The sequence below is a fragment of the Tursiops truncatus genome, chromosome 14, assembly GCF_011762595.2.
Source record: "Tursiops truncatus isolate mTurTru1 chromosome 14, mTurTru1.mat.Y, whole genome shotgun sequence".
Taxonomy (NCBI): Eukaryota; Metazoa; Chordata; class Mammalia; order Artiodactyla; family Delphinidae; genus Tursiops; species Tursiops truncatus.
This window is the reverse complement of record NC_047047.1, coordinates 38,822,565-38,849,609: the sequence shown is the minus strand read 5'-3', so window position 1 is coordinate 38,849,609 and position 27,045 is coordinate 38,822,565. Positions and strand designations below refer to the sequence as shown.

Here is a 27,045-nt window from a genome sequence, read left to right as displayed (position 1 = left end):
GGAGACACCCTCGCTGCCCCTCAGCCATGTGGGAGCGGGGCAGGGAGGTGCCAGAATGTGGAGCACTGGGAAGAGGCATGTCAGCACGCACGACTCCTGTACCTGTTGTTGGACAAGGCTTAACAGAACCCTCTCCTGGCCCAGCTCTCCCGCATGGTGTGCACTTCAAGAGGTGAATCCAAGTTCCTTTTCCAGCCAGGGTTTCTGAGTGTCTCCATGCTGAGAGGTGCAGCACTTGACATTTGGCTGCCATGCTGCTGCGAGCACGTCTGATTCTGCACAAAGCATGTGGAAATCAAAATGTACCTGTCACAGGTGTCAACCTCTGTCTGATGGGTACAGATCTGGAGAGTGGTCGCAACTTGCTGTTCCTTATTGCAAATATCGTTCTGTGATCTTTCATGTGTAGATGGGCAGGCACCAGCCTTTACATGCTAATGTGTCCCTTTATAGTCCATGGGTTTCCTTCTAGCTCTATGACTGTATGATGGGGATTCGTGAGAGACAGTAACTGGGGGGTGAGAGCTGTTCTCACTAAAACCACGTGAAGCCTGCTTGGAAATGGCATTGACTTTTTCTAGCTAATAGGATACCAGTAAAAAGTTACAATCTTAATATAATAAATTAACATGCCAATCCTTTATGCATTTAAGAATATATGCTCCGTCATGAAGAACCTAGGGGTAAGACAGGAATAAAGACACAAACCTACTAGAGAATGGACTTGAGGATATGGGGAGGGGGAAGGGTAAGCTGTGACAAAGCGAGAGAGAGTCATGGACATATATACACTACCAAATGTAAGGTAGATAGCTAGTGGGAAGCAGCCGCATAGCACAGGGAGATCAGCTCGGTGCTTTGTGACCGCCTGGAGGGGTGGGATAGGGAGGGGAGGGAGGGAGATGCAAGAGGGAAGAGATATGGAAACATATGTATATTATAACTGATTCACTTTGCTATAAAGCAGAAACTAACACACCAATTGTAAAGCAATTATACTCCAATAAAGATGTAAATAAAAATAAATTTTAAAAAAAGAATATATGATCCAAGCACATTCTAATTTATTTTTCTATTTATTTAGGTGTGCCCTGCCTCATTTGACAAAGGATTACAGAGAGCTATTACATTTTGTAGAGCACAGGCAATTCTCCTACTGTATTAAGTTTTCATAATACTCATTGGACACAATCAACTGCTTACTTTTTAGGGGACACAGTGTTTCATTAAGCATACCACCATTGGTAGTAACACAGTTGTTTGAGTGGCTGGCTACTCCAATGGCATTGGGTTCTTTCTTTGATGAATGGTGGCTAGAAATTTATTACTCTTATGAAAGTTTAGAATTTTCTCAGTGATTTTTTAACAAGGGATTTCAATTTTGATTTACTGCATTATCACCTTGGCTTATCAAAACAAAATATATTTACAGCCATTAAATTTTTTATTAAAATCTATGACCACAAAATTACTTTGCAATTGTATTTTTTGTGCATCTGAAACTCTCTAAACCCAAACATTCCCAGATGAACACAGAGTCACAGCTTACCTGGAGCAGAAATCACTAGAGCCACAACTAGAAGAAACACTTAAAGAGTAATTTTGACAAACTGCTGGAGGCTGAATGTGAACTAGCAGGAGAGTGAGAAACTCCTGTGGGCCACAGTCTTAGACCCCCCATGGTTTTGTGGGTTTCCCTTCTAGGAACCCCAGCAGGTTCTCACAGTGAAAAGCCAAGAAAGAGATCTTGTAAAAGCTAAGGGAGAAGGAGGGGAAACAGCTCAAGAGCATTCTCCATACAAAGGCCTATTCTCTAGGAAAGGCTTTGCCTTATCCCACGTAGAGCTTTATCCCGTATATGAAAAATGTCAGTTACCCCACATCAGCACCCTCTAGCCTTCCTGTCTCACCTAAGGGAAGAAGAAACTAAGTACACCTGTAGAGGCCCAGAGACACAGGTCCACTAAAAGACTAAGATTTTATTGTAAAATTGCCACCATATCAGGAGGACTCCAGTATAACAGTGGATTTCTGTTGAAAGAGCTTCAAGGTACAGACTCTACTTAAGTAGGAATTCTAAGAAAAGCCCCCTCCCCTAAAATAGGGGAGACAAACACAAATACACCTGAGAACTTTAAGACTCCTGATACCTAAAGCTAAAGCACAACCCAACTCCAGGCTAGGTTAACTTAAAATCTCACACTAAAGGCCTTTTACCCAAGTTCTTATTACCCAATACATCACGTACAAATTTCAACAAAAAATTACAAGATATTCTAACAACAAAAAAAAAGCAATGGGAAAAAATAGTATGAAGAGATAAAGCAAGAATCAGAACAAGACTCAGATATGAAACAGACTGTGGAATTATCAGACAGAATTTAAAATAACTATGATTAATATTTTAAGGGCGCCAATGGAAAAAGTAAACAACATGCAAGAACAGATGGACAAGGTAAGCAAAGAGATGGAAACTCTAAGAGAGAATAAAAAATAAATGCTGCAAATAAAAAGTACTGAACAGAAATGAAGACTGCCTTTGATGGGCTCATCATTAGACTGGATATGGCTGAGGAAAGAATCAGTGAGTTTAAAGGGGTGTCAACAGAAACTTCCCAGAGTGAAATACAAAGAGAATAAAGAATGTTAAAAACAGAATATCCAAAACTGTGGGACAATTTCAAAAAGTGTAACATACGCATAATTGGAAGATCACAAGGAGAAGAAAGAGAAAATAGAACAGAAGAAATATCTGAAGTACATTAGTTCATAGAATATGTTCTAAGACCCTCAGTGGTTGCCTAAAACTGTGGGCAGTACCAAACCCTATATGTGCCTATCATGTTTTTCCTATATATACATACCTATAATAAAGTTTAATTTATAAATTAGGTAAGTAAGAGATTAATAAGAATAACTAATAAAATGGAACAATTATACAATATACTGTAATAAAAGTTATGTGAATGGGGTATCTCTCTCACTCTCAAAATATCTTACTGTACAAATTTAATGCCTTTTCCGTCTTAGTTAGTTAACTAAGTACTACACACTGTGGTCTCAACTTTTGCCGTTTTAGGTGCAATGGTAAAACGAGCACAAATTTCTTTTTCCTTCTTCACAATTTCACAGATAGAAGACTCATTCTTACCATAAGTCTTAGCAACTTCAGCATACGACTTTTTTCCTTTCCTTATTGAGACAAGAACTTTCACCTTTCCACTTAAAGGAAGTATTTTACGGCTTTTCTTTAGCATATCCAAATTGCCAACATCACTGCTCTTGCCCTTTAGGGCCATTATTAAGTAAAATAAGGGTTACTTAAAAACAAGCACAGTGGGCTTCCCTGGTGGCACAGTGGTTGAGAGTCTGCCTGCCGATGCAGGGGACATGGGTTCGTGCCCCGGTCTGGGAAGATCCCACATGCCGCGGAGCAGCTGGGCCCCTGAGCCATGGCCACTGAGCCTGCGCGTCCGGAGCCTGTGCTCCACAACGGGGAGGCCACAACAGTGAGAGGCCCGTGTACCATAAAAAAAAAAAAAAAAAAAAAAACCACAGTGACACCATGACAGCAGTGACACCATGACAGTCAATCTGATAAACAAGGAAACTACTAAGGGACTAACCGGTAGGACACGCTGGCCAAAAGATGATTCACATCCCAGGTAGGATGGAACAGGGCAGCACAAGATTTCATCACACTCAGAACAGTGTGTAATTTAAAATGTATGAATTGTTTATTTTTGGAATTTTCCTTTTAATATCTGTGGATTGCAGCTGACCACAGGTAACTGAAACCATAGAAAGCAAAACTGCTGATAAAGGGGAACTACTATAATAACGATCAAGAGATTAACAAAATTAATGACTAAACAACAGATCAGAAACCTCAGCAAACACCAAACAGGATAAATACCAGAAAAAAAAAAAAAAAACCCTCTATTTCTAGATATATCATATTCAAACTGAAGAAAACCAAAGACAATGGAAAAAAAATCTTAACAAAACAAAAAACCTTACCTACAGAGGAACAGTACAAGAGTTAAAAGAGTTACAGTAGACTTCTCATCAGAAGCCATGTAAGCAAGAAGAGAATGGAGCAAAATATTTTAAATGTTGAAAGAAAAACACCAAACTTGAATTATACGTCCAACAAAATTTTCTTTCAAAAGTGAAGGAGAAATAAATACTCAGACAAACAACTGAGAGAATTCATTGCCAAACCTGCCCTGTAAGAAATGTTAAAAGAAATTCTTCAGGGAGAAGAAGAATCATATAGGTCAGAAACTCAGATCTATATAATAAAAGAGTAGAAGAGAAGGAATTAAAAAAAACATAAGAGCTTTTTATTTTTCTTATTCTTAATATTCTTATTCTTGATCTAAAATATACCATTTGTTTGAATTAATAATAATAACAATATATTGGATGATTGTAGCATATGGATAAATGAAATAAATGACAGGAATGTCATAATGGATGGGAGGGAAGAATTGGGGATACTCTGTTATGTAGTACCTACACTAGAAATGAAGTGGTATAATGATATTTGACATAACCTTATATTAATTGTAATTGTGTATTACAAACTCTGGGGAAAAAAACACTTTTAGCGGTATAATTGATATGCTGAGAGAGGAAATAAAATGAGTCATATAAAATGTGCAATCAAAACCAGCAAAGACTGAAAAAGGGGAGGGGGAGAAACAAGTAATAAACAGGTGGAACAAACAGAAGTCAATTCCACCTGTATCAATAAGTATTTTAAATGTGAATATTGATCTAAATATACCAATTGAGAAACAAGATTGTCAGAGTAGATTAAAAAAAAACACAAAACTCTGGGTTGTCTACAACAAAACCCACTTTTAATATAAAAGCTCAAGTAGATTAAAAGTAAAGGAATAACAAAATATCTACCATGATAACACTAATATAGAACAAAGCTGCAGTAACTATAATAATTTCAGACAAAGCAAACCTCAGAATAAAGTAAATTATCAGGGCTTAAGAGGATATTACACAATGATAACAGAGTTAATTCTCCAAGAAGACATTACAATCCTTAATATCAATATCTATGTACCTAACAGCAGTGTCAAAATGCTTGAGGCAAAAATTGATAGAATCATAAGAAAAAAACAGACAAATCCACTATTATAGTTGGAGACTTCAACACCCTTTTTCACTTGATAGATCATGCAATCATAAAATAAGTAAGGATACAGTGGACCTAACAGCACTATAATCAACTTGATCTAATTGACATTTATAGAATATCTGACCACAAAACAACAGAATACATAATCTTCTCAAGCTCACATGGAACATTCACCAAGAGAGACCACTTTCTGGACCATAAAACATACCTTCACAAATTTAAAGGGATAGAAATCATATAAAATATGTTCTCAGACTACAATAGAATTAAACTAGAAATCAAAGAAAAAAGGTAGCCAGAAAATCCACAAATACTGAGTTTAAACAATTCACTTCTAAAACACATGAGTCAAAGAGGAAGTCTCAAAATAAATTAAAACATATTTTGATCTAAATGAAAATATAACATTAAAATGTGTGGGTTGCAGCAAAAGCAGTGCTCAGAGGCAAATTTACAGCACAGAATGCACATATTAGAAAAGAAGAAATATCTAAAATCAGTACTGTAAGCTTCCACCTTAGGAAGCTAGAGAATGAAGAGCAATTTAAGCCTAAAGCAAACAGAAAAAAAACAAATTTTAAAAAACTAGAGCAGAAATCAATGAACTTGAAAACAGTTAAACAATAGAGAAAAATCAATGAAACCAAAAGCTGTTTCTTTGAAAAGGCTAATCAAATTAATAATCATCTAGCCAACTTAACTAAGAAAAAAGGGGAGAAGACACAAATTACCAATAACAGAAATGAAAGAGGGGTTATCACTACTAATTCCATGGGCATTAAAAGGTTAATAAAGGAATACTATGAACAACTATGCCAACAAATTCAATAACTTAGATAATAATAGAACAATTCTTTGAAAGACACAAACTAATAAAACCCACACAAGGAGAAATAGATAATCTGGATAGTCCAATATTCTCTAAAGAAATGGTTAATAAATCTTCCAAAAAAGAAAGCAGAATGCCCTGTGGTTTCACTGACGAATTCTACCAAACATTTAAAGAAGAAATTATACCAATTTTCCACAATCTTTTCAGAAAATAAGAGGCAGAGCGAAGACTTCCTAATTCATTCTATGAAGCCAGCATCACCCTAATATCAAAACCTGAAAAAGACATTGCAGGAAAGGAAAACTATAAGTCAGTATCTCTCATGAACCTAGATGCAAAAATCCCCCCCAAAAGTATTAGAAAATCAAATTCAACAATGTATAAAAATAATTTTTAGTTTAATTTCAATTTAATTTTTAAACCCATAATCAAGTGGGATTTACTCTGGGTAAGAAAGGCTGGTTCAACATTCAAGAAGGCTCAAGAGGAAAACTCATACAGTCTTATCAACAAATGCAGAAAAAGCATTTGACAAAATCCAACACTCATTCATGACAAAAGCTCTTAGCAAACTAGGAATAAAAGGGAACATCCTTAACTTAGTAAAGAACACCTACAAAATAACCTACAGCTAACATCATACTTAATGGTGAGAAACCAGATGCTTTCCTACTAAGATTACAAACAAGCAAGGAGGTCCACTCTCACCACCGTATTCAACATCGTACTGGAAGTCTAGCTAGTGCAATAAGACAAGGAAAGGAAATAAAAGGTATACAGGTTTAAAAGGAAGAAATTAAATTATCTTTGTTCACAGATGACTTGTTGCCAGTGTAGAAAATCTTAAGGAAATGACAAAAAAACCTCCTATAACTAATACATGATTATAGCAAGACTGCTATACAAGTTAAACATAAAAAACTAAATTGCTGGGCTTCCCTGGTGACACAGTGGTAACAATCCACCTGCCAGTGCAGGGGACACGGGTTTGAGCCCTGGTCCGGCAAGATCCCACATACCGCGGAGTAACTAAGCCCACGCACCACAACTACTGAACTTGTGCTCTAGAGCGCATGAGCCACAACTACTGAGCCTGCATGCCACAGCTACTGAAGCCCGCATGCCTAGAGCCCGTGCTCTGCAACAAGAGAAGCCACCGCAGTGAGAAGCCTGTGCACCACAATGAAGAGTAGCCCCCACTCGCCGCAACTAGAGAAAGCCCACATGCAGCAACGAAGACCCAACACAGCCAAAAATAAATAAATAAAATAAATAAATTTATTAAAAAAAAAATACCAAACTCAATTGCTTTTCTACATAACAGCAGTAAGCAGTTGGGATCTAAAACTTTAAAAAACATTACAACAGCATCAAAAATATGAAATACTTAAGCAAAAATCTAACAAAATAATTACAAACTTTATATGCAGAATTCTGATAAAAGAAATCAAAGAAGATCTAAATTAATGGACAGGTATTCTGTGCTCATGGTTCAATTATTCCCAAGACAATCCCAAACAAAATCACAGCAAGCTATTTTGTAGATACTATTGACACAATGAATCTAAAGTTCATATGGGAAGGCAAAAGATCTGGAAGAACCAACACAATACTGAAGAATAACAACAAAGTAGAGGATTCACTATAAACCTACAGTAATCAAGACAGTATGGTTTTGGCAAAAGGCTAGATACATAGACCAACAGAACACAATAGAAAACCCAGAACTGAATCAAACAAATCTAGCTGACTGATCTTTGAGAAAGGAACAAAGGTAATTCAATGGAGAAAGTATTTCAACTAATGGCACTGGCATAGTTGGACATTCATATATAAAAAATAAATAAATCCAGACATAGAATTAATACCTTTCACAAAAATTAACTCAAAATGGATCATAGACCTAAATATAAAACTGAAATCTATAACACTTCCAGAAGAAAACATAGGAGAAAATCTAGGTGCTCTCAGGTTTGGTAATGAGTTTTTACATAGAATACCAAAAGCACAGTCTATGAAAGAAAAGTTGGACTTTATTAAAATTTAAAATTTCTGCTTTGTGAAAGATAGCATTAAGGGAATCAATAGACTGGGAGAAAATCATAGACTGGGAGAAAATATCTGCAAAATACATATCTGATAAAGGACTGCTATCCAAAATGTACAAAAACTCTTAAAACACAGCAGTAAGAAAAAATACAATTTAAAAATGAGCCAGAGCTTCCCTGGTGGTACAGTGGTTAAGAATCCGCCTGCCGATGCAGGGGACACGGGTTCAAGCCCTGATCCAGGAAGATCCCACATGCTGCGGAGCAACTAATCCCGTGAGCCACAACTACTGAGCCTGTGCTCTAGAGCCCACAAGCCACAACTATTGAGCCCATGTGCCACAACTACTGAAGCCCGCATGCCTAAAGCCCGTGCTGCACAACAAGAGAAGCCACCACAATAAGACCACGCACCACAACAAAGAGTAGCCCCCACTCTCTGCAACTAGAGAAAAGCCCACGCGCAGCAACAAAGACCCAATACAGCCAAAATTAAATTAAAAAAAAAAAAATGAGCCAAAGATCTGAAAACCTCACCAAAGAAGAAATGCAGATGGCAAATAAGCATGTGAAAAGATGCTCAACATCATATGTCAATAGGGAATTACATTTAAAACAACAATGAGATACCACTAAACACTTATTAGAATGATTAAAATAATAAAAAAAAAACTGATAATACCAACGGTAGCAAAGATACAGAGGAACAGGAACTCTCATTCATTATTAATGGGAAGCAAAAAGTTACAGCCACTTCTGAAGACAGTTTGGCAGTTTCTTACAAAGCTAAACATAGTCTTACCATACAATCCAGCAATGAGGCTCCTAGATATTTTCCAAACTGATTTGAAAACTTAAGCCCACACCAACACCTGTACTCAAATGTTTATAACAGCTTTATTCACAATCCCCCCAAACTGGAAACAACCAAGATGTCCTCAATAGGTGAATGAATAAATTGTGGTATGCCCATACAATGGAATATTATTTAGCAATAAAAAGAAATGAGCATCAAACCACACAAAGACATGAATGAACCTTGGATGCATATTGCTAAGTGTAAGAAGCCAGTCTGAAAAGGCTACATACTGTACGATTCCAAATAGATGACATTCTGGAAAAGGCAAATCTACAGAGACAGTAAAATGATCAGTGGTTGTGAGGAGTGCAGGGGAAGAGGAGCAGGCTAAATAGGGGAAGAACAGGGCATTTTTTAGGGCTGTGAATCTTACCGTGTAATACTGTAACAGTGGATACATGACATTTGTCAAAATGTATAGACTTCTACAGCACAAAGTGTGAACTTCAATGTATCTAAAATTTTCAAAATCATATAGGATGTCAGGTGATCACAAAGACGGAATACAGACAATGGAATATAGACAAAAGAAACTAATTGTATCGCAAATTCATGAAACAATGTCACTGAAGGAGGTAGAAAGAAAGGGTGCTGACCCAAGTAACTCTGGAAATGAGTGGAGTTTTTAACACTAAAGGTAAAAAGGAACTGTATATAAGCACTGTGCTATAGTTGACAGTGTTGCATTCCATAGGAATACAGGTTAATAATTCTGATACAACTGTAATGTATACTGGAATTGAACAATTAAGTAACGGGATGACAAATGGTAGGAGTCAGGTTTCTCACTGTTGGAGTGGGTATTTAACAGATAAGCAAAAGAATGCTAGAATGATCCATGTGGCAACAAACTAGAGTTGCAGATATCAATATAAACTTATATTTAGCCTAATACTGATATATCAATAGATGGTTACACTTAGACATATTTATAGATATATGTATGTATGTGTGTGTGTGTGTATATATATATATATATATATATATATATATATATATGGATTTGTATACACGTATATATTTCTTTACCCTGCCAGCCGAGAGAGCCTAGAATAAACACTACTACAGTAGCAATGAGCACACCTACAATCCAGATCTTGGTTTCTAATACCATTCTCCAATAAAAGGAAACAGAGGTCCTTGGAGAAAAGCTCAATTCTATAAATGGGGCAGGAAATACAGAAGATGAGGCTGGAGTATCTTGCAGTGTCGAAAAGTAGGGAAGTGCTGGGGTAGAGGGGACAACTTAAAATGCTGAAGGCATGTGATAGGAACATAGGAGCCAACTAAAAGAGTTCCCAATGGCCAAAGCTAGAATAATTTGAACAACAAAATAAAATAGTATTGGACTATAAACTGAAGTAGAAAATAAATGAGTATGTACTAATATAAACAAATAAACTGGAGATAATATATAAATCTCCTATGCAAAAGAATTCCCAATTATTTATAAGTACTCCCAACCTCAAGCAGGTAGAGCATAGCTCCTTATCCCTTAAGTACAGGCTTCACATAGTGACTTCCTTCCAAAGAGGACAGTATGGAAAAGGGTGGGGAATAACTTTACAGTGGAGAAATTAGACAAATATTACTTCAACCAGGTGATCTTGGTCAATATCAACAATGGTAAATCATGTTGATAGTATGTACCCTTGACATGATGTGAGGTGATGTGATGAAAATGGGAATTTACCTCTGTGATGTTCTTTCCAGAAACCTATAATAACCCCAGTCTAATTATGAGAAAAACATCAGACAAATTCTTATTGAGGGATATTCCCCAACACACCTGACCAAAGCTGTCCAGGTCATTCAAAACAAGGAAGATCTGAGAACCTGTCACAGATAAGACGAGCCTAAGGAGACATGACAACTAAATGTATGGTGGTGTCCTGAGTGAGACCCTAGAACATAAAAAGAACATGATTTAAAGGTAAGAAAGTATGAATAAAGTATAGACTTTAGTTAATAATAATATATCAATATTGGCTCAATTATTATAACAAATGTACCATACTAATATAAGATGTTAATAATAGGGGAAACTAGGTGTGGAATATAGGAGAACTCTCTGTACTGTCTCCCCAATTTTCCTGAAAATCTAAAACTGTTCTAAAAAGTAAAGTCTATTTTTAAAAAAATAATTAAGCTTTACACAATTGTGTACTTTTCTGTATATGTAATTCTTCACGTACATTATATTAAAATTTTTAAAAATTAAATAAATTACATGATCTTGAATAATCTGTAACTTTTGCCCTAACAGCAAAGGATCCAGGTTTTAAGAAATTCAAACTTATTCTTATGCCTGCTTGTCACTAAGGTGATAATTTAAATAACCCTTTCATGTATATATTTCTTAATTTTATATTACATCAATGTGACAATATTTATTACATATTTCATCCTACTATTCGTTAGTTCTAAAAAAGTTGGTAAGTTTTTGTAGTACTGGCTAGGGGGTAAAATTAGACAATGGAAAAAATAAACACCAAGGCAACAGGCTGCAAGCAGTATCCTAAAATATGCAGAGGCACAATCAATGAGAGAGACTGTGAGCTCAGCTGGCCTGACGTGATCCTCTTTCCATTTTTGGTTAAGAATTTCACATTTCATTTTCTCATTTACTTTTCCAGCATTTTCTCCAATTCAGATCCATATTATTTTATGTCTTATAATTGGTTTCCCCCCTGAGTTCTTCCTTTATCTCTGACCTACTGACCCCAAAGGATGAGTTCCGAACTACATAAGAATCTCATTTCCCTATATTGGTACAACCAGGGTTCACCGATGTCATCATTTGCTTTTGATGTACGTGGCTGGTTGGCCCCTGAGAAGGTTGACCTGCCTCTCCCTTCCTCCCTCTCTTCCCCTCACACCCATCAGTCAACAGCTGCCCCATGGAAGCCAGCAGGAAGATCCTTTCTGGCTACTGCTCCTCTGAAGAAAAAGGAAGCAGGATGTCTGTAGTCTATAGCCTGAAGTAGGCTTGGCATTAAATCCTGAAACTACCCTGCCTCCTCCCTGTGACAGAATCTATCCTTAGCCTGCGATGACCTGAGTTTGATTGAGCTCAGAAATGTGTAAGGGCCAAATAGTAGTGAGCACAGCTGAGAAACTTGTGACTTTGTAGAGGAGCTAAAGTGCTATTGGGCCCTTACTCAATATTTGTTGAATGGATAAATTTATGAATTTAGAAGGCATTGCTTAGAAGCCATTGTAATGTTTCACTGATGTGTAACTTGCACAAATCCCTAGAATAACAGCATTTTCAAGTGGCAGAAAGGCCTTAAAGAGAAATACTGTCATCTAACCCTTCTACTTTCTAAATGAGGAAACTGGTTCAAAGAGGTCAATTAACTGGCTTAAGGTCACTCAACTGGCTGATCCTTAAACCAGAACCCTTTTTATCATTACCAGCTTCCTACTTAAATATACTATGTAATGGTACACACTTGTTGGTGTTCAGCCTAGTTAACCCCTAGGTTCCATCATGTCTCTCAAGGAATCATTTATAACTTTCCCTCTCTCTCCCCCCAACCCCCCTCGCTTCTTCCCTCTCTGCCATTCCCCTTTTGTACTTTGTATGAATGCATGTGTTTTTCCTCTTCCCCCGCACTTATCCTCAGTTACTGCAATATCACTGCAGATTTAAAGAGTTAATCTTGTGACCAATACACCCTACCCCCAGGAAGAGGGCATTATACACCTCCCTATGGCTTAACAAGGAGACATCCATGTGTCTTTCAAATCAAATCAGCAAACTAATATTTGATCTTTATTTTTATTTATTTTTTTGAATTTTATTTCATTTATTTTTTTATACAGCAGGTTCTTATCAGTTATCCATTTAATACATATTAGTGTATATATGAATATTTGATCTTTTTTAAATCAGAAATTCTTTTGGATCACTGCTTCACTAGCAATACAGCTAATTCAATTAACAATCAGTTTAATCAATATGAAGAAATCCAACCCTGATATTAACCTGACACAAATCTGAGTTTCAGACATGGTGCTTCCCCTACATAAGTGCATTGTCATTGCCTCAAACATGAATTATGTAGTTATTACTAATGCAGTCCTCATCCAAGAATTTATTCTTGGTCATGCCTCACACTTTAGAATGCATACGTGAACTGTCTCATCTACCCTCTAAATGAAAACAAAAACCTCATGGAAGCATCCCTTATACTTTGGTATGTTCAGAAGCATAACAGGATACAACACCAGTCCAATTTGAGCCCAGCATACAAGTACATATTCATTCTAATTTCTTGGTCCTGCTACCCAAAGGGTAGAAAGTTTTAAATGGTTCCAAAATTCTGTCATGACCAAAATTCTCTCTTTACTAGCTTTGTCTAAAAAGATAATTCCTCATTTTAGCCTTCAAAGGTTACTCTTTAAACTGCAAGGCAATACCTGTCACTGTCAGTCAAGAACCTCCTGGCTGTAATTAGCTTATCAGCTTATCATCACTGGGTCACAGGACAGCTGAGTTTTGATAGGACTGAAGACTTCATAGTCCAGGATAGAAAACAGTACCAGAGTAGGTCCTGAATAGCTAAGGATCAGCTAAGGGTACTATGGAAACCCTACGGGCATTCCAAATAATCAGTGTACAGGACTTTAGATAAAACATGCAGTATGAAAATAGTTGATTGCTTTGTTAATAGTCGATGTTCAATTAATATTAGCTAGAGTGAATTGAGAGATATTTTTCCTGGCTTCAAAGAATTTCCCATCACTGGCAGTAGTATATACACAGAGGGTGGATGGTCATGTTGAGGCCAATTGGGGAAGAGAGTGGTCTAGTGCAGGTAATGACCCATGAGTGGCCCACGACATTAATGTGGGGGGTCATGGTCAGTATCATTTAATGGAATAGAATGGAAAATTGTAAAGTGCATTACACAAAGTAAGGATAAATATTTTTGGAGAAACTTTTGTTTCAGTTGTCTGTGTATACACGTGCCTAAGTGTAACCCAGGGATTGTCGTAAGAAAAGCAAAACACTGGTTTAGAAGGCATTCTGAAACTGTTTTCATTGATTCTTCTTGCCTCTAGACTCGATTTTATACTGCTTGGTCCATGGTAGGTGCTCAACAACTGCTATACATAAGATCAAGTAAAAATAATAGAATCTTGGAATCTCAACAGTTCTACAGGGTAGGTATTCTGATGTTGGTTTTACGGAAGATAAGATTAAATTACCTGCCTATGTTAAATGACTTGTTCAAGGCCACACAGCTGATAAGCCTGTGTGTCCAATACTTGAACCCAGTCAGAGCTGGACACTACAAGTCCAGATGACAGCTGTACTCCATAGTACTCTTCAGAAGACTGGTGCCAAAGAGCAAAACTTAAAAGTAGAAATGCATTAAAAAAAATTTGGAGGCTCTGCTAGAACCACCAATGATTTCAACCTGAAAATTCTCATCATTAAGATAAACAGAACTCTGAATCGCATAATCTAAAGCGGCAGTGCCCAAATGCCAGTACATAGATTGGCTACATCACAATCACTGGAGGAGCTTTAGAAAAATATAGATTCTCAAACTTCTCTCCCAGAGAATATGACTGAAGAGGTGTATTTACAAAGCTTCCAGTGCTTATGCTCAGACAGCTTTGGGAACCACGGACCTAGTTTATATTCCTACATTGAAGATCTAACAGAATTTTTAACTGGAAGAAACGTTGGATACCATCTAGTCCGTGGGTGGCAATAGGTTTCATCTTCAGTGCCAACTGCAAACGATAAATGATGCTGCTTGGAGGATCAGTAGAGATAGATTCCAAACAGCATTCAGACTTGATCAGATACAGCCCCAAGATTAATTAATAATGTCTGTTATGGATGAGGAGGTGTAGAGAGAGCATTGCTATGATCCAACCCTGTTAATTTCCAGTCCTGTGTGCCCAAAACACACTTTAGTGACACAGGATTGAAATCCAGGCTTCCTCCCTCCTAGTCTGGTGCTTTGTTTAAAACAATTTCCATTGACCATAGTGAGGCTTATCAGAAATGTTGGTTTCTAGAGCGCTTCTAGCTGGTGTATGGCAGGAAAATGCCAACATTTACTTTTACTTGAAAGGTTAAAGCAAATCTACCCTAATTGTTCCTACACGTTAATGCCTCAGCTACTAAGGCAGGTAGAATATTTTGTTCATTAAATATAAAATTTTAAATACTGAGATCCCTTGAGAATAAATCAAGAAAAATCATGTGTTTAAAAAAAAAGCCTAGCACGGTTTCTGACTTGGGTTTAAATTCATACTAAAGAATATATGACTAATATAAGATCTTAAAAGTAGGTTTTGGTGAAAATAGAGAACATAATACATATACTGGATGCCTGAAGGAAAGAGGAAACATCACTGAGGGAGAGGATGCCTAGGGTACCAAGGGCTCTGGTCCACTTCAACTGTGCCTAGAACAGCCTGGTCAGAAACCAGGCTTCCAACTCCCTCAACTGGAGCCTTAGGCAAGTTACTTAGCGTTAATTTCCTCAACAGTAAAATATGAGTAATAAATCCTACCTCTCAGGGTTGTTTTGAGAATTAACTGAGAAAACTCTTATGTTCCAGAAAGGGCTCAGCACATTTGCTGGCATATATAGCTCCTCAGTAAATGTTTATTAATCTATGTGTTTGACTTGCACAAAGCAGTTCCTATGAACTGATTCCATGAACATCAAAATTGAGGTCTATTCAACTCAGGGCCCTACTTAAACTGAGACCCATGGATCATCTAAGACTAAAAGCCAAAGGCAGTGGTCATTGGGAGGAAACATTCATGGTATTATAGACTCAGGAAGTCTGGGCTAGTCACTGAGTCAAAGAATTCTGAGATGGAAAGGTCCCTTCCATCTCTGCCCATCTGCTACTGTCCATCCCACTCATTAACAAACAAGGAAACTCTAAACCACAAGAGACTCTCAGGAAGGTGGCCCTGCATCCCAGCTTCTTGAAGCAGTGTGTGGGTGGCACCCCAGGAAAACAGGTATTTCTAGCACTGGGAAGCTCCATTTGTAAATTAAACACAAGGCTTTACAAGAAACTAAACATTTTGACTTCTCCCCTTCTCCAGTGTGTCTGCCGAATAGTTCCAATAGGTACTTTGAACAACACCTATTCTGAGGTGATATGGGTAAATTGCAAAACATTAATTTACTATTAACATAATTACAGGGTTTTTTCTGCTCTCTAAAATTTGTTTAGTGCTTGGGGCCAAATCCCTTTCACTCTCACAATACCTTCTTTGTTTTAAAAAGGAGATACTACAGTGTCTGGCTGGTGGGGGGAAAGTGCCCTTTGAAATTTCCTGTTATCACAGTCATAAGCTGCCCCTAATCAGAGGCAGCACAATAAATAGACACAAGCCTTCTTTAAAATGCCTACAGTCTGCTAAGAATTAAAGGTCTTCCTTTGCGTCTCTCCTCAGAATATATTTTTAAATAGTTGCTCAGTCCTAAGCTTTCCCTAATAAGGTTCCATTTAAATAAATTTGGAAATATTTTCCTTCTTTTAAAGAAAGCCACTCAATTTGGAAATGTCAGATAAAAATACATGTACATTATTATAAGGCTATCACCTATTTTCAGCTATGTTTTTCCAGGCTCTCTCTTTTCCTTTCTTTCTTTTTTCTTCTTCTGTTTGCTGTTCCCAGCAGCTTCTGGGAGCTTCTTCACCCAAGAGGACAGGGCTCATCAGATCACAAACAATTTCATCTGTTTTCCTGGCGGTATCCATTATACGAACAAAACTGGCCCCCATCGTCCTATACAGCCCTTCTGAGTCACCCCAGCTCCCCAAACCCCAGCGGAGGCCATGTGACTGAAATGAAACCAACCTGCCCTTAACTTTGGAAAATCAGCCACTCTCCTCCTTGCTGTGCCATGTCAAAATTAAAGAGTAAACAGAGGTCCCCCCAATCCCCCTGATTGCATTAATCATTCAAATGACGTATTAGCATTCTTCAGACTCTTCTGTTGTGCTTCCAAATTAACACCTCCAGGTTCAAGGGAATAGAAATTAACTGAATTATCTGGCAGCCCCAGATGTCCTAGCATGCTCTTCCTTCTTGCTGATTTAATATGCCTGAAGAACAGTTATGAGGCAGAAACACTGCTAATGGTCAAGAAATAATTTATGACATATGTAACCGACAGCCTTGGCACCCTCCCGCATTCCAAAGTCCAGGGTTCCGGGTGAGTCCCGGCTGCCACTGCCACTGGGCATGGCCACCTTTATCCACCCCCTTTCTATCCCACATCCCCGTTGAGTGCTGGGGTGGCAGGCCCTGCTATAAAGCTGGGAGTCAAACGCCCCAGTACCAGCTGGGTCACACCCGGCAGCACAGGCACAGAGATGATCCAGGAGTCTCTCCCAGAGCAGGACAAGGAGAAAATGGTGTGAGGGCAGAGCCCACAATCAGACAGGGGCCTCTCCGGCCTTTCCCAGCTCCGGCCACTGGCAACCTTCTTGTGGAGGCATGAAAAGGATCAGCGGTTCCTCAGCGCTGTGGAAGGGCCTTTTAGAACTTGGATGTAATCCTTCACAACAGAAGCCTGTTTCCCTTGGGGGTTAATCCTGTCATTTGGGAGTGTCTCCAGGGCATTAAGCCGTAATTGCTTGCATGCCTCCAAGAGGCAAACAGGAAGCTGGCGCACACAGGCATTCACAAGCTTCCTAAGAGCAGGCAGGTCCTGTCCTTGGCATTGCAGCCCCTTCCAAACCAAAGCTGCATGCCCCTACCCATCCTGAGAGGTGCCCCCAAGAAGAGGTGGAAGCCTGAGGGGGTCACCCAAGAACCTCACCCCTATCCCAGATCCCAGCTGCCTGGATCGCCCGGAGCAGGGAACAAAGGAATGGGCACAGGGGATGTCAATGCCAGGCATCACCTGAACACAGAGGCCTCGTAATAACAGGCAGAAATTCAGATACTTTCTCCATGCCTTGGTGGGAACCAAAACATCAGACGTTTATTAAATGACATAGCGGTGGTGACTACTTTGCACAGTGAGCCCAGAAGTGTATGCTGTCACTTTAAAAAAAATTGAGCCGATGCCAGGCTAGTCATGGTAATGCTCCCATGGCATGATTAGATTCATGCCCAGGGTTGTATTTGCATATGATATTCAGGGCATGATTTTTTTATTGTTCTTAATCAGAGCCGAATGTCAACAAAATAAATGAAGTTGCGAGTTGAAGTGAAATTTTTATCACATCAGGGATGTGCTTTTTCTCCCATTTATCACAGCCCATATTGAGAGAGTGAAATTTTTTGAAAATGTGGTAATCAATGGAAGAGCTCCATATGGCAGGGATCAAAGGTGTTACATAGTGTGTGGTTCTGCTTTATTGCCAGCCAGTACTGTTAATTGGACAACAAGATCAGAGGCAATATTAAAATCCAATTAAATTGATATGAACAGATTGCCAAGTGATGTACACTAATGTATAATTGAGTATCAAGCAAATGCAAGTCCCCGTCTTCTGCTTCTACCTCCTGAATAAATGATGGCGCCATAGAGGACAGAAACAAGTTTGCACATTAGCTCCACAGCTCTGGGCCCTCATTTGTTACTTTCGGAGCTGACGACTTTTGGTTTTCCTCCTAGTCTGTCTTAAAGAGACAGACCCTTCCCCTGTCCCCCAAGCCCCCACCCCTTGCCCCCCACCTGGGGTGAGTTTTCTGCCCCGAAATCATTTTCTCCTTTTGGGGCTGGGAAATGAAATCCATGTTTCCTATGCTTCATTACATGTCTATTACATAGCAGGTCCTAAAGAGCAGCACATCGATAATATATTGCGCTAGTTGTAAATGATCTGTCCATCCAGAGCGGAATGCTAACACACTTCTAATGCTGTTTCCCAGATATAAATTATAGCAGAGTGTTTCTCAACCCAAAAGGAAAGCAAGAGAAAACAAGAAAGCAAAGCCCAGAATGAGGACTGTTGGAATACCTCCTCACACAATGAAGGACCAGAGCCGCGGTTGTAAGAGGGCTGGCAAGAGGGCTGGCGGTGATATGGATCCCAGCAGTGGATCCCAGGGCCCAGCCGGCCTCAGGGCTGCCAGCAGGAGCTGAAGTGGGCCTCCATTCATTCCTCTCCAAACAGGGCCGGAAAGGGACAGGAGTGAGAGGAAGGCAGCCCCTCCCACTCAATTAGAGCAGTTAGCTCACAGGCCTTACTGGGGCCAGGCCTGGCTGAATAGGATCCCCTGCCCCACGTTTGTTATCCAAGCTGAGCTCACACAAATTAATGAGGAGTGGGAATGAGCAAAGCCAAGGGCTGTTGCTGGCAAACACTCTGGGGGCCTCGTCCCTCCCTCCTGTAATCACAACCCCAGATTACCCCCAACAATAAAACCTGTTAACTTATGCAACTTTGCTTAAGAAACAAGCCTGATGGGACGTTGGCAGACTTCCCTGCTGCCAAGCAAGAACTATTGCGGGCAGCCGCGAGCTCCTCAGGATTTAAGCCCATGATGGAATGGTAAACGAGGGAGCAGACTGTTTATTCCAGCAGCCAGATTGTCTCTGGCCATAAAGTTCTGTGTTTGGAAAGTATTTTTCTCCCCCGTATATTACAAAAAAAAAAAAGGGCGGGGGTTGAAAGAGGTAGGGGAAGGGGTATTGAGCAAAGATCACGTTTTGTTATCATTTATTCAAGCAGCTCAAAGAAAAGCATCGACCTTCCAGGTTTTGAATGGACTTGCTAAACATAAACCCATTTCCGCACCTCAGAGAGAGGGAGGGAAGGAAGAAGCCTGCTAGAGCTGGGGGTGAGGGGGAGAAACGAGGGGAGGGGGTATATTTAAAATCAAGTCTAAGGAATGGGGTTTTAAATAATTTGGAATTTGAGTTGCTAAATTACGCACATTTTAAATTTTGTCTCTTTACAAACAGGCAAACACTTTTAAAGATTAGATTTTATTTGTGGGCCTTAAAACACTGAGATGGTATCTATGCTCATAAACCAGTTTGAATTTTCTTTTTTTGGCTCATAATAGTCAAAACAAGTGGTGGGTTCCTGGTCGGCAGCTACTTACTAAGCAACTGTTGAATCAAAATGTTTTGTTCCAGCTTACCCTTCCCCCTCCCCGTCCTGCCCCTGGGTTCTTCAGAACCACCGTTTTTAGATTCCATATATATGTGTTAGCATGCAGTATTTGTTTTTCTCTTTCTGACTTACTTTACTCTGTATGACAGACTAGGTCCATCCACTACAAATAACTCAGTTTCATTTCTTTTTATGTCTGAGTAATATTCCATTATATATAGGTGCCACATCTTTATCCATTCATCTGTTGATGGACACTTAGGTTGCTTCCATGTCCTGGATATTGTAAATAGAGCTGCAATGAACATTGTGGTACATGACTCCTTTTGAATTATCGTTTTCTCAAGGTATGTGCCCAGCAGTGGGAATGCTGGGTCATATGGTAGTTCTATTTTTAGTTTTTTAAGGAAACTCCATACTGTTCTCCATAGTGGCTGTATCAATTTACATTCCCACCAACAGTGCAAAAGGGTTCCCTTTTCTCCACACCCTCTCCAGCATTTATTGTTTGTAGATTTTTTGATGATGACCATCCTGACTGGTATGAGGTGATACCTCATTGTGGTTTTGATTTGCATTTCTCTAATGATTAGTTATGTTGAGCATCCTTTCATGTGTTTGCTGTCAATCTGTGTATCTTCTTTGGAGAAATGTCTATGTAGGTCTTCTGCCCATTTTTTCATTGGGTTGGGGTTTTTTTTGATATTGAGCTGCATGAGCTGCTTGTAAATTTTGGAGATTAATCCTTTGTCAGTTGCTTCATTTGCAAATATTTTTTCCCATTCTGAGGGTTGTCTTTTTGTCTTGCTTATGGTGTCCTTTGCTGTGCAAAAGCTTTTAAGTTTCATTAGGTACCATTTGTTTATTTTTGTTTTTATTTCCATTACTCTAGGAGGTGGGTCAAAAAAGATCTTGCTGTGATTTATGTCAAAGAGTGTTCTTCCTATGTTTTCCTCTAAGAGTTTTATACTGCCCAGTCTTACATTTAGGTTTTTAATCCATTTTGAGTTTATTTTTGTGTATGGTGTTAAGGAGTGTTCTAATTTCATTCTTTTACATGTAGTTGTCCGGTTTTCCCAGAACCATTTATTGAAGAGACTGTCTTGTCTCCATTGCATATTCTTGCCTCCTTTGTCATAGATTAGGTGACCATAGGTGTGTGGGTTTATCTCTGGGCTTTCTATCCTGTGCCATTGATCTATATTTCTGTTTTTGTGCCAGTACCATAGTATCTTGATTACTGTAGCTTTGTAGTATAGTCTGAAGTCCGGGAGCCTGATTCCTCCAGCTCCATTTTTCTTTCTCAAGATTACTTTGGCTATTCGGGATCTTTTGTGTTTCCATACAAATTGTGAGATTTTTTGTTCTAGTTCTGTGAAAAATGCCACTGGTAATTTGATATGGATTGCATTGAATCTGTAGATTGCTTTGGGTAGTATATGTATAGCTGATTCACTTTGTTATAAAGCAGAAACTAACACACCATTAGTGTGAAGCAGTTATACTCCAATAAATATGTTAAAAAATAAATTAAATTAAAAAAAATTTTAATTAAAAAAACAGACACACAAAAATGGTGTTTTGTTTTCTTTTTCCCAAACCCTCCTGACTTTGGTCCAAACAGCCTCAATGCAATTCACCTTGAAATGCAATGCAATTCACCTAGAGCAAAGGGAAACTCAGGGTGAAATCAGACCTACAAGGCACCCAACAACACCGTTGAAACATGTGAGCCCACCCAGAACACATGAAGTTGGTGAAGGCTGGTGTCCCGTTAACGGGGAAAGCTAGAGCAGACCATCTTCTGCCTAGAGCAGAGTTAGGCTTTTCAACAAGGCAGCCAGCTCAGGGCTGTGACTCCTCTCTGCTATCCCCACTGTAAGTTTCCGCACGAATCACAGAAAGGCTCCTTGGCACTGGGTATCTAAAAGTTTCTTGGAACTAGGATGAGGTAGTTTCTAGAAGCTACTGTTTGACTTCAGTAATTTCTTGGTGCCTCTTTGCCATACCATGACTACTGGGTTGCCCTAAAAGCACTTCCAAGAACTGGGGAGGAAACAGAACTAAAGAAAAAGGCCCTGAAATGTATAACGGAACTTAGAACTTTATGATATTTTAGCAAAATAAGTTGAGGAGCTTACAGCAGACAGAAACCAAGTTGTTTATCTTGAAACAATATCAGTCTCGCTTGGGAACAGTGCCCCAATTTTCCTGGGCCTGCTCCGGTGCTCAAAATGTGGGCAAGCAAAGCACTGAAGAATTGGGTGATGTTGTCACACTTACAGAATCTCTCCTGGGTGCCCAGCATTGTGCTATGCCTTCCACAACCTTTCCTCTTTCATCACCACAATCTGCAAGGTAGGAAATACTATCCTCGTTTTTCAGAGGAAGAAACTGTATCTCAGACAAGTTACTTCCCCGAGGTCACACAGTGGAGAGATGGAACTGAAATTTAAACCTAGACCTGCCTGACTTTAATCCACATTTTACTTTCTTTTTTCTAGTCTACACAATCTAGCCTCCCAGAGTTGCTCCAGAAGAAAAGACCAATCATTCAAAAGTCTATTTAAACTGCAAACTCACCCATCACCTCACAGAGACTTGGCATCAAGATGCTTCAAAAAATGAGAGTTATTCCTGAAAAGACTAAGGAGAGCCATTCATGAAGGTGGTTCTGAAGAGAGCGCATCAAGAATCTGGGGGGCGTATGCTAACACATATATGTGGAATCTAAAAAAAAAGGTTCTAAAGAACCTAGGGATAGGAAAGGAATAAAGACACAGACGTAGAGAATGGACTAGAGGACACGGGGAGGGGGAAGGGTAAGCTGGGACGAAGTGAGAGAGTAGCAATGCCATATATACACTACCAAATGTCAAACAGATAGCTAGTGGGAAGCAGCCACATAGCACAGGGAGATCAGCTCGGCGCTTTGTGACCACCTAGAGGGGTGGGATAGGGAGGGTGGGAGGGAGACGCAAGAGGGAAGGGATATGGGGATATATGTATAAGTATAGCTGATTCACTTTGTTATACAGCAGAAACTAACAGACCATTGTAAAGCAATTATAGTCCAATAAAGATGTTAAAAAAAAAAAAGAATCTGGGGGTCTAGGTGTCAGGATGTCTGCTAATACATTCCATGGCTTTAAGTAAGTCACTAATTCTCCCTCCCTATGTCCTTCTACTTCTTCCAGGAGCAGCGACACCAGCAACCTACCTATCTCCCTTAATTGTGGGTTAGGTATAAACACTGGAATCACTTTATAAATTCTTCAGGAAAAAGTCCACACGAATCTCCATCATTACCATATAATCACGTGGTAGTCATCAGGGCACTTCCCACTTATTCTGAGCTTGCTTCCAGACAACATGGTAGGATTTGATCTAGGTGTGGCCACGTGCCTTGCCTTAGCCGACACAGAAGGTGATAAGCGTCTCTTCTGAGTAGACACAATTCTCGGCATCCTTTCCTCCTTATAGCAATGAAGTGGGAGGACATGTTGAAATGGAGCCTCCATCCCCTTAAATCCCTGAGTGACCAGATGAGCAGGGCCTCCCTGTTGACCCAAGATGGATATGTAGCACGAGTGTAAAGTCACAGAGACGTTTGTTACTGCAACGTAACCTAGTCTACCTGACTGACACTACATAGAAGACACATTTCTGGAGAGTACCAACGGGGAAACAGGCCACAAAGTAAAGAAATTGAATGAAGAAAATCCATTTATTTAGGAAGTACTTATTAGGCACTTATTTTTGTGACAGAGTGTGCTGATGTGCTAGAGACAGATTACTCTTCCTAAACTAGGGAATCCAAAAGGGCATCTTCTAACAAAAAATAAGCAGCGTTCTTTCAAGGAGCTGATTGGAAACTGGGAAAAGATTTGCCTTTGACATACATTTTTAACTACCAAAATTAATTTATAATCTAGAGAAAAAAATCCCCCTCCTCAAAATTATCTACAAATCTACCTCTCAAGCAAATCTAGTTAGATGTTTTCATTCTCTTTTAATTCCCTGTAGTTATTCATTTGTAAAGGTATGGCTAACTACACCTAAAAGAGGGAAAGCTTTAATCCAGATGTATCAGAAACATTCCAAGATGATGACTACCATTCCTATAGACTTCTGCTAAAGGCTACTATTAAAAATCAGGATTAAAAAAAAAGATAGACCCTCCAACTCAATGGGAAATCAATCTTTACTACTACTTAGAGCCAAATAAATAAACTTGTGGTTTCTCCATTTAAAAATGTTTATGTAAACTTCACTTTTGTTTGTGAGAAAACAACTGTCCATTGTAATCAGCTCACCCTACAACTTTATTCTCTTTTCCATCTCCTATGGGCTTACTTCCCAGGGCCATTAAGGTTTTCACATTTCTAGGCAGTGGTATTTCATCATAAGTGACCTAACATTACATAGCATAAGACCTTAAAAAAAACTTTTTAGGAGACTTGTTATGTGAGAAAATGTAAAATTCCATAGTTTCATGACTACCTCTTCAAATCTTTCCAACTTTTATAATCGTTTATAGAACTGTAGTTTGCCATAACTAAGCTTTTGCATATATTAGAGAGCAATTCATGTCTATAAATATATATTTACATGTATATACACACACACACAGACACACACACACACACACACACAAGCTGAAGAGATATGTGGTGTTGGAGGGCAAGTCTCAAGACTAAGGTAGAGAGAGATTGTAGAGTGGGCAGAAGCAGCACTATGATGAGAAAAGCCCCACCTGAGCTCCTCCCAATCTTTGTCCTTCAGGCAAATCCCTTCACCTCTCTGGGCTTCTGCCATTTCACATGCAGAACAAGATCAGGCCACATGCTTTCAGGTGCCCCTTCTTGCTCACCTGTCCATGGATCTACTACTGAAGCTGCGTCCAGTTTGCAAATTTTATTGGGTAAATTAAGTCTGTGTAGCTAGGATTCCAACTCTATAGAAAATATGTAAGCCAACAGCAAAAAAGTAAAAGTCAAACATGAAAAAAGTTACGACACACAAATAGTAAGATTGCTAGAGATTTTTCTTTTCTTCTTCTTCTTCTAAATTCACTTAATGTTATTGCTACATTACTTTTGTAATTTTATAAATCAATACAAATATTTAAATATATCAGTCTGTGTGGAGGGCAGTGTTTATAATTACCCCCAGAGAGTGTCAACACATGAATATAAACACCTTCTTTAAATTTATAGGCACATAACATTTACTACAGACAAATCCATATGATTATCAATTCCAATTTTTCACAGCCAAAATTCTCTTAAGCAACACAATTTATTTGTCTAAAGATGTCAAATAAACTAGTCTGGCAAACAGTTTCATTTTTCAGTTGTCTCCTTTGGCATTGTGCCTACTATATGTCTAATGTCACCCCCCATCTCACCCTGTCCACCCATTCACACATGCTTGTAGACATGACAAAGTTGGCATTCTCGGGTTAATACTTATGCCAAAGGTCAGAAAAGTCATGTTAAGCAGAAGTGCCCAGGGAATTTGGGTCTCTCTCTATTACCTTACTCTCTCCCACTGTCCAAGTTTTGACAACATAATGTGATTACATAATAACTCAAGCAGGAAGAAAATTAGACACCATACAGGAAACCCAGGTGAGGCCCCCATGGAGTTATCTGAATTAGTTATCCTGCTGCATGTGAAGTCAGGCAAGAAACAAACTGTTGAGCATTTTGGAGCCCTGAAAATTCCTACTCACTCCCCCACCCCACTCCCAGCCAACCAAAAGGAATATCTTCCATGGGAGAAAATTTGCCACGTAGAAAATGGTATTTTCTCCAAATCATACACTGATAGTAACAAACGAATTACTTCAATCACAAAAAAAACCTGGTGGTCCAAAGAACCAAAAGTCAGCTTTCTCCTTCTCTGTGCATTCTCACTGTCTCAAAATGGCCCTGAGAAGTTCCATCTGACCCCTGGCTATAAGGACCTAATTTCTGAATAGCATGTCCTAACCTATTAGCACCAAAACCCCCTATAGTCAAGTCAAAGTTAATTTTAAAGTCTCTTTCTTTCAAAATAGTTGAATAGTTTTCACATGAATTCTACATCCCACAAACCTAGGAGCTCACCAGAAAAGCAGGCTCTCTCGGGGGCTCTAAAACCCTTACCTGCAAGATCTCAAATCTGGTTGCTGCCAACACTTCTCTGAAGTCCACAAAGAAAGAAAATGCAACTGACACGGACCCTCCCCAACTCCACAGTGAGTCTGACTTCAGCATTGATATGCCTCCTCCTACTTCAACAAAATAAAACTGCACAGAGCAGGAGGCCAACAAAAGTCCTTGGCAACAACCAAAAGAGTGAGACAATAGTTTCAGCAGCATTTTCCCTTCTCATAAGCTTCAATCTTTCATCTCATTATGATTTTGAAGGTGGTTCCCACTTTCTTCTCCAGCTACTGCTCTTGCTTGTATAATAAAGAAGTGAACACACTTCTTTTCTGTTCATTTTAGAACATGCTTTGTCCATCTAACATCAGGAGATCCTTAAAGAAGACAGGAAACTGGTAAAGGGAGACAGTAACTGGAACAAGAATTGCCTGAAAATCTCTGAGACCATGTACTGTATCATCCAACATATGACAGTGGATAAGTACCTAGACTCTGAAGCCAAGATACATGGGTTGTAATCGCAGCTCCATCACTTACCAGCTGAAATCTTGGGCAGTTGATTTCATCTTTCCATGTCTCAGTTTCCTCATCCACGTAACAGGGATAATAACAGTGACTTCTTCATTGGCTCACTGTGTGGATTAAATAAATACTTATGATAGTATTTGGTACAAGGTAATTGCTACATATTAGCTATTATTAACACCAGTTTAACCGAAGTTTGTCTTTGGATAAGTCATCACTTCCCCTCCTTGAGTCTGCACAATCAAAATGAAATTAATAGTATGCTTAACCACCCAACTTACCTCACAGGGCTGTTGAAAAGATCAAAGAACCCAATTGGAGTGAAAAGTTCTTTGGGATGAAAAAACACAGTAGTACCTGTAATATATCATTTTTAATAAATAATACTATAC

At 39.0% G+C, this 27,045-nt stretch overlaps 1 long non-coding RNA gene across 1 annotated transcript; it reads right to left on the bottom strand.

Moving 5' to 3' along the window:
• Positions 1-138: 138 nt before the first annotated feature.
• LOC141276393 (uncharacterized) lies at positions 139-26,763 on the bottom strand. Its single transcript, XR_012325891.1, has 3 exons — positions 26,666-26,763; positions 10,690-10,804; positions 139-275 (listed from the first exon to the last, which is right to left on the bottom strand). It is a non-coding gene; the product is annotated as an uncharacterized lncRNA (long non-coding RNA).
• Positions 26,764-27,045: the final 282 nt, after the last annotated feature.